The 11,165-nt window shown below is 33.8% G+C and overlaps 1 long non-coding RNA gene across 1 annotated transcript; it reads left to right on the top strand.

Moving 5' to 3' along the window:
- Positions 1 to 454: 454 nt before the first annotated feature.
- On the top strand, positions 455 to 5,558 carry LOC131063694 (uncharacterized). Its single transcript, XR_009111117.2, has 2 exons — positions 455 to 980; positions 4,698 to 5,558. It is a non-coding gene; the product is annotated as an uncharacterized LOC131063694 (long non-coding RNA).
- Positions 5,559 to 11,165: the final 5,607 nt, after the last annotated feature.

The raw sequence follows: 11,165 nt of genomic DNA, 5'->3' as shown, positions 1-11,165 counted from the left end.
TTACCATGTACATAAACATCTTAATAATGTTGAGAGGCATCCTATAATAGTAACAATGATGTGAACATGTTAACAAAAACTCTTACCTTTTATTTGTTAACATGTTCACATCATTGATACTATTATAAAATGCATCTAGCCATTATTAAGATATTCTAGAATAGATATATTTAAGATATTCATATAATTATTTAAAATTTAATTTATCACAAAGTTAATATATTGTGTCTGGAGCGAATTTGATAGAATACATACTCCTTGAAATGGATACCCCTCATTCTTAACTCTTGGTCGAAGAGGTTCAACCTAAGACTAGAGACTAAATATCACACAAAATAGATACTCGAAATAGATAACCCTCATTATTAACTCTTGGTCTAAATGGTTCAACCTAAGACTCTAGACTACATATCAAACAGAATAATAGTTACTCCTTAAATGGATACCCCTCATTCTTAACTCATTCTTAACTCTTGATCGAAGAGGTTCAACCTAAGACCATAGACTAAATATCAAAAACAATATTCCATTATCCGAGACAATCTAATCTAGGTAGAGGACTCGGCTGAGGTGATTGCGCCCCATATTGGACAAATCCATCAAACTCCAAAGATAGCATTGCATCATGTTCGGATGACCTCAGCCCCCTGTTATCCGCCTGTCTAAAATGGAACAAATTTGATCTGTCTTTTCAAATACCAGAGAAGCCTGCATATGGTGGCAATTCTAGTACTTTCTGGTCTCCCTGTCATCATCTTATTTCACCCATAACTTATTTTGGATTGGGTGACGTGTGCATTTTGCATTATGTACACTTTGTGGGATTTCTCTGCGCCCCATTTCTTTTGATCTGGGAGCTGCATTTTTTAATGCAATCATCCCTTAAATTACAAAAATATATGATCCTCTGATTTTTCTTGAACACAGATGATCAAGGGATTGGATGATATGCTTCTACACTTGCAGTCCAGAAGCTACTGGTATGCCTGTGGATTTCTTTAAGTGTTTCTTTTTCTTCTTCAAGTATTTTTTGTTGTACTTAAAGCAACTGAGATGATCCTAAGTTTTTTGTGTTGTACTTAAAGCAACTGATACTGTTTTGGATTAGTTTAGTAATTTAGCTAAAGTTGTCTTTGGAAATGCCCTCGTTGTGGACTAAAAAAATGCCCAACAAGGCAGAGCGACTGTAGGAAAAAAATTGAGCCACATCAACCGCCAACGGCATGCTATATGTAGGCTGGCACTGTTATTCTGGTGCAGGTTTTTTTGTTTTCGGTAGCTTCTGCATCTTAGCTTGGGTTTTTGGGTGAACAGTGTATGTCCGACCGGCACATTTAGTACAATTGCACCTTTTCGTGAGTATATAGCTCCTTGTTTACGAGATCCCATCCTTGGTAGTCCTAGGAGCAGCTGCCCTTTCTTGCAAATTAAATCGTTATATGATAGTCAGTCCTCTAGGTTTTTGTTTTCTTTCGTGTCTCTTATTTTCTGGGTACTTTATTTCTTTGCTTATTTTCAATGTAGCTAAATTGGGTTTGTAATGAGTTTTTGGTACTTTGGACCAAAGACATCTGCAGATGCTGTGTCATGGGGTCTGCAATTTTCCATATATTTAACAAATACCCCTCCTTGAATTCGTTGCAATTAAGAACTGTGAAACTTGGTGGCATTCCGCGCCTAATTCGTTGCTTGCTATGGTGTGAATTTCAGTTTTCTCTTTCCCCAAATTCAGTCACAAATCTGCGATTTTGTCGTGACGGGAAAATGTTGATTGGGAAAAGTACTTCTGTCTTTTTAAGATTTGTAAGTAGATTTGTCCGACAGGCCGGCCAGAAATTTTCATTTCGATAATTTATGGTTGTAGTTTCCTGGCTGCGATCTAGAGATGAGCCAGGGCACTTACTGCAATCATTATCCAGGTTTAACCTGATGGGTATACACCATGTGATAATGCAGTTTAAAGTTAGGTTCATTATGACAGGCATATGCTCTGTCATAATGCAGTTTTAAGCACTATTTGAAGGGGATTGAGTATTCATCTGGCTTTCAGGACGCGTTCAATTGATTTAAAAAGGAGGGAGTATTTCTTGTCAATTATCTTCTTGGATTTGACAACTGATGATATGGAGCATGTGTTGTACCTTTGATTTTATGATCAAAGTGAAATATTTTTATTTTTGTTGTCAGATCTTTGGTTGAATTTTGACAGTTTTCAGATGGACTGCATGTTATATCTCTTATTTTAGGATAAAACTCCAATTTGTCTTGCATTTTCCTAGAATTGTCAGAAACATAATATGGTAATCATGATTGATGCACATATTTCTAGAAAATATTTAGTTTGACCCTATGTTCCATAGATTCTTGGGACAAAGGGATGGGGGACCAAGGGCCTAGATTTGTGGACAGTGGGGGCACAGTCGTGGAGGCTACCAAATACAAATTAGGGTCTTCAAAACTACACAAACCTTCATGGCTCACGTCATTTTCACAATTTTATCATTTTGTTTTCTGCAACACCAAGTCCTTACTATTTTTGGTATTTGGGAGTATTTGGAATGAGGCCTAGATGCATATTTATAAAAACAATTGTGAGTGCGTAGGGTTTTACTGGATCAGACCGATAGGATAGAAAACACTATTTAGTTTTTTTTAAATATTGACTTTTTTCATTTTTCTGTAATGGGGGATGCCTAGAAGTCGTGGAGATGGTTGGGAGACCCCGGGAGGCCCCTAGATGTCTTGGGGATGTCCTAGAGTCCCCGAACCATCATTCAAACTAATACATCCGTGGGTTGGTGGTGAAGGTGGCAGGACAGTGGGGGCAACATTTCCCCCAAGCCCGTGCTTCTAAAAAGTGGAGGGATTTTTGGGGGACGGGGCCACATCCTAGTAGACAGTGGTACTTTGACCCCATAGTAGTGTTCCATTTATGCAGCATTGACACAGCAAGCTGAAAGTGTAAATGGAATTCAATTATTCTGGTTGGATATGGAAAAACATGGTAAAAATTTAAAATGCTAAATATTCATAAGAATATTGGGGAAAACAAAATTTTTTATTATTATTTCATGCCAAATATAGTATTTAGACATAGAAACAAAAATAAGAAATGAAAATAGAAGAAAAAACTGACTTTTATAATCAAACAGAAGCATTTTCTTAGAAAAACCACTAACCATAGCCCACTGTGCCATTTCAAAAGATCTGAACCAGTTTTTTCTAGAAACCAATTTAAAAGTTGAAAATCCTGTGCTCTTTTATAATAACTGGCAAAATAAAATATAGGTTATTCAGTAATTTTTTATAAAAAAATCACAGGTTTTTCAACTTTAAAACTGGTTTCTGGATAAACCCAATCCAGCAGCTTGAAGCAGCACGGTGGGCTGCAATTAACCACTGTAACTGCTGGTTTTTTGATACTATGGGTTTAACCCTCACAATTCCCCATTATCTTAAGAATGATTTTATCGTGGCTGGACTTTTTAAGCAGTAAGATGTTTACTCAGATAGTATTGTTCCCTTTTGAAATCAAGCTACTTGATTATTGCCGTTCGACTCATAGAAGTGTGAAATGTTACAATGTTGACTAAGATGATGTTGTTTGTTCTTTGTTAGGTTTACCTTACTAATTTCTGTAATGAATTTTGCATTACAACTTGCAAGTTTTCTTGGTCTTCCTATGTTGGTTGTGTAGCTAATAGAAATCATTTCTAATTTTCTTGTGTTCTGAGAAATTTCAAATTTATTTTACTTCCTTTCAGTGTGTGGGCGTTGGAAATAGGTTGTGGCAACAAGCTTCAATTTTTTTGGAATAATGTTGTGGTGATAAACTTCATTTTTTGTTTTGAATAAGGCTGTGGCAATGAGCTACACTTTTTCTGGAATAAAGTAGTTGTGATAAGCTTCACTTTTCTTAGTCAGATGGTATTTAGAAGACCTTTTCTTCTCTATCCTTCCGATGTATGCTAACAGTTTTTGGTGGCCACCTTGGGGAACAAGAGAAAGATTTAAGCTATTCATCTGCAGAAGCAAATGACCATGTGGGATACATGTCCCTATGTTAGTGTTTCAAATCTAAATGTTCAATAACAAGTTTCCAATCTATAGGTTCATAAATAAGTAGATTTTCTCTATTCTAGCTTGATAATTTTAGATCTGAGTATGTATTATATTGCTAGCTTTTGATTAATGATCTAACCATACTGCACTACTGTGCTGTTTTTGTGTACCCTTTAGTTTGCCTGTAAACTTGTGTTTTCTGTCCTTAGTTACTCAGCTCAGTCTTGCTATTTCAAAATTCACAGAAAACATTACCACCATCTGCACCGCTTATTGAAATTACTTAATTATATTCTCTAATTCTTGCAGTAATATACTCCTCTCTATAATGGATATATCTCTATATCCTTTATTTTTCTTCGTTTTCAATTTTTCTAGTGCTGCTCCAATATTACTTTACAAATGACAGAGGGATCATTCATAAGAATATTAACCTTACACAATGAGGACACACAGAATTTGTCAAGTGACATTTTTTGAAAATATTACAGACCAAAGCATTTTCTGTTCATAAAATTTCAAAAATGCTTCTGTTTTATGGAAGCAACTCAAATTCACAATATTAAAACAACCAATCTACTTATCAATCTGGTCAATGGTGATGTGCGACTTATGTACCACATTCTCTCTTGCAGAAATTGAGACAACTGCTTGAACTTTACCTCTGGATCTGAGGCCTCTCTCGAATCATGATTTTGGTCGCATTGGTTGTACGTCTGATGGAAGATTTTTCATATGTAGCATCTAGAATTATATCACGTCTGGCACGTCTGTTGCCAATGCCCAGGAATGTTCGGCGATCTATTTTGCGTTGGATTCAACCGTTGCAAATGCAATATACTGTCCATCGAATGTTGGAAACCTAGCATTTCCAGCAAATGGAAATCGATGAGAAAAAGGCATTTGAGTGTTCCTGCTGTAAAAACATCCATTCAGGTACATATCTCAGAAAGTAGATTATTATAAACTAACATATCTACTTGGAAATGCAGTGAAGCTGGTGACTAACGGACTTTGCAATGGAGGACTAGTTGTTCTTCATGTGCCAAGTTTGGGTCTGATCTAGGAAAATATGTCGCAACAGTATCCATCTGGTGTGATTAACGAAACAAATCCAGTCTTCTTTGTGAAATCCTATATATGTAATGTTACAAGTAGGTATGTTGTATGCATGCTTTTCTTGTGGAAGAATCAGATTGTTGGCACAGCATGTTAGCAATTATGTATTAGATACTGTCTCCACCTAGTTGTAATGGATTTCTTCCTAGCCCAGCTGTAAAGAAATAGTTAAAGCTGTAAATGCTTTGTATAGGCTTCCATGATTGAAATACTCTCTCATTTGGAGTCAAGAATTATTGAGGTGGTATCAAGTGATGAAAACTTGTTTGATACTGGATATGTAAGCAGCTCAGTCCGAGAGCATTTTTGCAATTTCTTTATCGACTTACAGCATCCTGTGTTTATTTTTGTTTAATTCAATTATCTGTTTTTCCTTTTTCTGTTGGTTCTAATAGGTGCAATCTTTTTCATTTAGCATTTTGAAGCACATCCAATAGTCTTGGTCTTCTAATGATAACAGGGTTGGAAATTCTTTCCTGGGCTAAGAATGATCTTTTCCTTCTCTCTGTTAAGTTGTAAAGTCTATTAGTATTATAAATTGAAGCTTGCCCATATTTTTGAAAGGGCATGCAATAGAGGATTTGCATGTGATACCAATCTTCTACATGACTGTAATATACCTCTCATATAGAAAACAGTCTAGAACGGTTGAAAACACACTACCTAGCGGCTTCCATTCAGATGTCTTAAAATTTCTAGGATACCAAACTAGAACAGAGTTTGAAGAGACTTCAAAAGCATCATAAAAGAGCAAAAAGATAACAGTAGGAACTGAGTGATCAATCTTTGATTTTTACTTCATTCTTCATCATATTTGGCAAGCCTCAATTGTGGGCCAGCAGCTCTAGTTTCTGCAACTGTGCCTTCTCCATGAATGCTACTAATTTGAATTCCTTAAAGATGCATTTGCAGTAAATCATAACATGTACTCTTGACCAAATCTAATAAAGAGTTGTGCCTTGGACCTTGATAATCCCACGTCTCTGTATCTCTAATGTCCTTTCATAAGATATTCCTCAAGATTATTTCTAAGCTGTTGGGGTCCTTTCTCTTCTTCTGACCCCTTGGTTTATTCTTCCTCTTTGCTAACTTCCCATCCATAGTTTTGTCTGGTTCTCCCCAGTAAAAATTTGAAAAAATTTCAAATCTAGTTTCAGAATTTAAGGGCCAAAACCTTCCTAAACATATTCTCCAATTTTTACTGTCTGTGATTTGTTCAGACCAGTTTTGCAATCAATTGCCCCAATAGTTGAAAGTTGGGAACTCGTGATTTGCCTCAATCAGGGTGACACTTTGCTATGATTATGCTAAATGCTTTGTTTACAGTAGCTTGTACCCAGTTCTTTTATGATCTTGAGCGCGAGAAGCTGAATGTGGTGAACTAGGAGAGAACATGAATGAAGATCTCTTGAGAACATGAGTTCAGATATTTTTAGGTTAATCATAACTTGTTAAGGATTTTTGTTTGTTGATTTTTTTATTTTATTTTTTTCCTAATTTTGGTTGCTAGACTTAAGTTTCTTTGGATTGGTTGACTGGTGCTTTGTTGATTGGAAGCTATGTTTACAGCCTTCGGCTTGAATGTGAGATGGCTTAAGTTATTGTAAAAATGTTTATTTATTTATTATTTTTAATGAATTGAATGCTAATTAAAAAAACATGTAAAGTTAAGCTAATATTGAAATGAAACTTAATAATTCGAAGAAATTGTAATTGATATATGGTTTTGGTATTTTTTTCTAATCTAAGTACTTAAAAAACGAATTTTTTGTTATTTTTGTTTTTTCTTGTTTTGTGTGTTCGCAAGGTAAAAATGAAATGATAAACTATGACTATTATAAGTTCTTATGTTGGAATAGTTTCAAGGAAAGGATGCCTATGAAGTTGCTCATTGAAAGCTTTGTTGCAAAACGAATTATTATTTTTATTTTTCAAAGTGGAACCTTGTAATGATCTAATCCAACTAAGTTGATTAATTTACTTCTTATGCTAAATTTATCCAATCGCATTTAAATGCTTGTAATTGGAGTAATGCGAAGATAAAAATAAACTAGTTAATTTATTTATTATATGAAAATAAACTATTCTAATGAGAAAAAATATAAGTAAATCAATCTTACACATGAGATACAAGCAATCCAATGTGCTAAGAGGGTAGTTGATGTGGCATGTACGTTTGTGATAGGCCAACTTGATTCCTCTTGTTATAGCTTTAAAGATACCATGTGATGGATGAAAGGTTAGAAGCAAAGACAAGGGTTAGGGGAGCAAAAGATGAAATAAAGATCATAGTGTGACTATTGATTACAAAGCTTAGAAGGTATCCAATGATGGATTGACAAGGCATGGGATTTATGAAAGATTGATATGTTGCACAGGAACTTATGAGCATATAGGTGGAATTTTTAAATTATTTTTTGGAATATATGTTAAGACTTGCTCTTGTAGCTATGTGTGGGGAGGTAAGAGCACAAATTTTCAAAAAGAAGTAACCAAAAGAATTCATGCAATGGGAGATTATTAATATATTCACTGAATGCTTCTGGATTCGATTGTGTATGCAATTTTTATCATCAATGTTTCGAATCACACTTTGTGATTCATCATCCGGATTATTAAGAATTCCAAGGAGAGGAAAGATGATTAATATGCCTAGATCCATAAATAGGGTGCCTAAATGGGAGATTTCTTATGTTGGGTGTGATCAAGGATGAGTCAAACATAAGTTTAAGTGACAAGATTGGTGTAAAGATGACATAGACAAAGAAATCATGTGAGAAAAACTTAGTCTAAATCACCTATTTTGTTAGTAAGAAATTCTTAGGAAAATTTATCAATTTCTTGAGCAATTAATGTATTGTTGGGGTGATTCAACTTCAAAAAGGGTCACTTTGTAACTTACAAGGCAAAAGATAAGTTATAAAAAGACTATAAAAAATATAGACGTAATAAATATATATAGCGAATGTAAAATGAAGGCAAGGGAGGGTCCTCTAGGCTAACTGGACAATCACATTAAGGTTGAAATTCAAGTTGACAAAAGGTTATTCATGTCACATGGGTCATGTGTTGGACCATTGGATCATCCTTGTATTCATATATGCCTTTACGATTGTAAGTACTTATAGGATTGAAAAACAAGAATATTATGAGTCAAATTCATGTAAGAATATGCTACTAATAAGCTAGTTATTGCATTTAAGACAGCCTAATCAAGGAAAAATTGAAGCTCAAGTTAAAAAGATATGAATATACAATTTCACCATTACAATTTTTATACACTAATATAAATATCACAAATACATCTTTTAGAAGATGTGTGAGTATCTATTTAATTAAGCACAACAAATTTAATATAAATGCCTCAACATTACATCTTTGAATACATTTAAAATATTTATGTTGATATGTGTTCACTTGGTTAGGACCACTATTACATGTATCTTGGTAGAGATTAGGATGACTGCCATCAAAGGAATTTTGACCATATAATTTGCATGGAATTTTGTCACATTGCAATAACTCCATATTATTGATATATGGAAATGATCTCAACCTTCCATTTACTACATTTGAAAAATAATCTTTTTTAAATAGTCAAAATGATGGGAAACCAATAAGATCTCATGCTTACATTTATTTCTCTATCCAATTAATGTTTTTAAGATAGAAATAAGAACTCTATTTAATCTTCACATACATAAATATATTTCATTAGGTAATTTGTTGTGTTTTGTCATCATTGAGCAAATATGTCAACTAATTTTGACATTGTTGAGCTTATATTTTGTCATCAAAAGTAACAATTACCAAATGAATGACTAGTTTTTTAACATAATTTTCATATTTTTTTGTATTTAAGATTTTATTTCCTTTTTATATTTATTGAGCAAATATTAAGAGTGATTGTTACTTTTGAGAGTAGATGACAATACAACATATGAGTACATTTGTACGGTAAATTCTAAATTTATTCATGATAACCATATTTAGAAGAAGTACACAATAAATGAGATAACATTACTTGTTTCATAATTTTTGCATTTGATATTTTATTTCATGAATGTTTTGTAGGGTGAATTCACAATCATTCAATTATATATGCATGCTTTAAATATTTTTGGATGAAAGGATATTAAATCAACAATGTTACAAGCCCATGTTGCTCCAAAGATATGTTATAGTGATATGATATTTCTTTCTATTTTATCATGTTAGATGTGTAGAAGTATATAATAAAAGCATCCTCTAACTATCATTTCTTCATAAGAGAGTAATTAAATTATTTTAACTATAGTTGATTCATTTAATCATTATGCAATGTGTGTGTGTGTGTGTGTGTGTGTGAGAGAGAGAGAGAGAGAGAGAGAGAGAGAGAGAGAGAGAGAGAGAGAGGTATCCACCCAAGATCTAGAGGCCTAATGGAAAGCATAAAAACAAGAGAGAAATAATGTGACAAGAATAAATTGCATTCTCATCAATGATGCAATAGAATTGATCAATTCGATTGAATATTACATAGGAGACCCCTTGGTTATATAGCTCAAGTGAGAACATAGGAGTACATATGATTATAACAAGTGTCATAATCTTATGACATGAGACAAAAATTGATAGCCTATCATCTCACCTAAAGTGGAAAAGTGATCACATGATAACATCATTAAAGGTGGATTACCCACCAAAAGTGGAAAAGTGCAACCACGAAAGGTAGATATGATAATGTGATAAAAGCACTAAAGGTGGAGACACCACATAAAATGGAAATGGTAACATGATAAGTCCACTTAAAGTAGAGATGCTCTAACAACTCCTATGTGGTTCCTTAAGTAAGCTTAATTGACATGTAAATAGAACCTAGGTGGAGAATAACCAAGGTAAAACACCTTAATTACACCAACAATGTGTGTGTGTGTGTGTGTGTGTGTGTGTGTGAGAGAGAGAGAGAGAGAGAGAGAGAGAGAGAGAGAGAGAGAGAATTCATTCAAGCATTATAAATTAGATAAATTACAAGGAAATCACATATCGATTTTCTTGTGCTATTTATTCTATTTTGTAGAGGATTATGTGTGTACATAAAATGGATATAGTAACATGATAAGTCCACTTAAAGTAGAGATGCTCCAACAACTCCTATGTGGTTCCTTAAGTAAGCTTAAGTGACATGTAAATAGAACCTAGGTGGAGAATAACCAAGGTAAAACACCTTAATTACACCAACAATGTGTGTGTGTGTGTGAGAGAGAGAGAGAGAGAGAGAGAGAGAGAGAGAGAGAGAGAATTCATTCAAGCATTATAAATTAGATAAATTACAAGGAAATCACATATCGATTTTCTTGTGCTATTTATTCTATTTTGTAGAGGATTATGTGTGTACTCAAATTGATTGATAACCTATTTTTATTTCCTTAAGAAAAGCTTGGTAGAAGCCATTGATGAAATATTGTGATTTTCTAGAAAATATTGTATAATTTATAGTTATAGAAAACTAATTATGTGAATTGATGTTTGATTTCATAGCAATTGACATCTTTGATTTGATTATGAAAAGAAATGATTTTTTGTTATCAAATTCTATAGATTTTGTCAAGGGCTTCAACATCTTTGATTCCAATGAGATCTACTCTTTATAGTGAACATGTATGCCCTCACTTCCAACCATCTCATTCTTATGGTCGCTTAGGGAAAACTTCTCACACTATGTTGCAAGGTATACACATCATTTCTACATTTTGTTGTGATATATATTGTAAAGTGGAAAATTGAACCCTAGTGACTCCCCACCTAGGAGAGAGAAAGGAAGTCACTAGGATGATTTTCACTTGGAGGAACTTTACATTCAAAAGAGGGGCTTGAATTCACTAGATCCAAATCCAAAGATGTGAATTTCAAGTGGATTACAAGAGTTGAAGTGTAATTTGCCCTCTTTTGCAAATGGGAAAGTTAACTTGTTAACTATGTAGGAAAGAGAGATAAAATGGGTG

Source organism: Cryptomeria japonica, chromosome 9 (genome assembly GCF_030272615.1).
Source record: "Cryptomeria japonica chromosome 9, Sugi_1.0, whole genome shotgun sequence".
Lineage (NCBI taxonomy): Eukaryota > Viridiplantae > Streptophyta > Pinopsida > Cupressales > Cupressaceae > Cryptomeria > Cryptomeria japonica.
The sequence above is the reverse complement of the archived record's forward strand: the minus strand, read 5'-3'. Positions and strand labels throughout refer to the sequence as shown.